This window comes from Furipterus horrens, unplaced genomic scaffold (assembly GCF_987537825.1).
Source record: "Furipterus horrens unplaced genomic scaffold, mFurHor1.1.pri manual_scaffold_17, whole genome shotgun sequence".
Taxonomy (NCBI): domain Eukaryota; kingdom Metazoa; phylum Chordata; class Mammalia; order Chiroptera; family Furipteridae; genus Furipterus; species Furipterus horrens.
The window spans coordinates 42,913,324-42,914,653 of record NW_028327187.1 but is presented as its reverse complement, the minus strand read 5'-3'; the positions used below and the strand labels follow the sequence as shown (position 1 = coordinate 42,914,653).

At 39.0% G+C, this 1,330-nt stretch overlaps 1 non-coding gene across 1 annotated transcript; it reads left to right on the top strand.

Annotated features, from left to right (window-relative positions):
• The first annotated feature begins 713 nt into the window (after positions 1–713).
• LOC149990910 (U6 spliceosomal RNA) lies at positions 714–820 on the top strand. The gene has a single exon (XR_016508859.1). It is a non-coding gene; the product is annotated as a U6 spliceosomal RNA (small nuclear RNA).
• Positions 821–1,330: the final 510 nt, after the last annotated feature.

Genomic DNA, 1,330 nt, shown 5'->3' with positions numbered 1-1,330 from the left:
AGGTAGGATGACGACCATGTCCAGCTTGAAGCAGCTAGAAGAGCACGAGACCTTCACCCATTGTCCTTTATAAGATTATAAAGGGTCTTAAGTCTGAGAGGAGGGAATTGTTACAGAGTGGGGGTCCCCTCCAAAAAATAAATTAATTAATTTATAAAAGAAAGTAAGCTAGATGAAGCAAAAGACCGAATCAGTGAGCTGGAAGACAAGGTAAAGAGAAATACCCAGTAAGAGCAACAAAACAAAAAGAGAATCCAAAAGAATGAAGATAGCTTAAGGGAGCTTCAGGGCAACATGTAATGTAACAGTATTAACATCATAGGAATACCAGAAGGAGAAGAAAAGGAGCAAGGGATAGAAAACCTGTTTCAAAAAATAATGGCAGAAAACTTCCCTAACTTGGTGAGGGAAGAAGTTATGCAAATTCAGGAAGCACCAAGGGTCTCAACCAAGATGAACCCAAAGAAGCCTACGCCAACACACATCATAATTAAAATGGCAAATTTTAAAGACAAAGAGAGTATTTTAAAGGTAGTAGGGAGAAACAGCTAGTAATATACAAAGGAGCTCTGATAAGTCTATCAGCTGATTTCTCAACAGAAACACTATAAGCCAGAAAGGAATGGGCATGAAATATTCCAAGTAATGAGAAGCAAGGACTTACAACCAAGACTACTCAATCCGGCAAGGCTCTCATTAAAAATGGAAGGTGAGTGTTTGCTTCAGCAACACATATTCTAAAGTTGGAATGATACAGAGAAGATTAGCATGGCCCCTGCACAAGGATGACATGTAAATTTGTGAAGCATTCCATATTTTTCATTAACAAATCAACAAAAAACAAGTGTTGACAAGGATGTGAAAAAAAGGGAACCTTACTGCACTGGTGGTGGGAATGAAGACTGGTGCAGCCATTGTGGAAAACAGTATGGAATTTCCTCAAAAATCTAATACTGGAACTGCCTTTTAACCCAGCAATCTCACTTCTGGGATTATACCCTAAGCATCCCGAAACACCAATTCAAAAGAACCTATGCACCCTGATGTTTCTAGCAGCATTACTTATAATAGCCAAGGGCTGGAAACAGCCTACGTGCCCATCAGTAAATGAGTGGATCAAAAAACTGTGGTACATTTACACAATGCAATACTATGCAGCAGAAAGAAAGAAGGAACTCCTACCATTTGTGACAACATGGATGGAACTGGAGAGTATTTTGCTGAGTCAAATAAGCCAGTCAGTGAAAGACAAATACCATATGATCTCACCTGTAAGTGGAAACAAATGAACAAAACAAACAAATGAACAGAACGGAACCAGAGACATGAA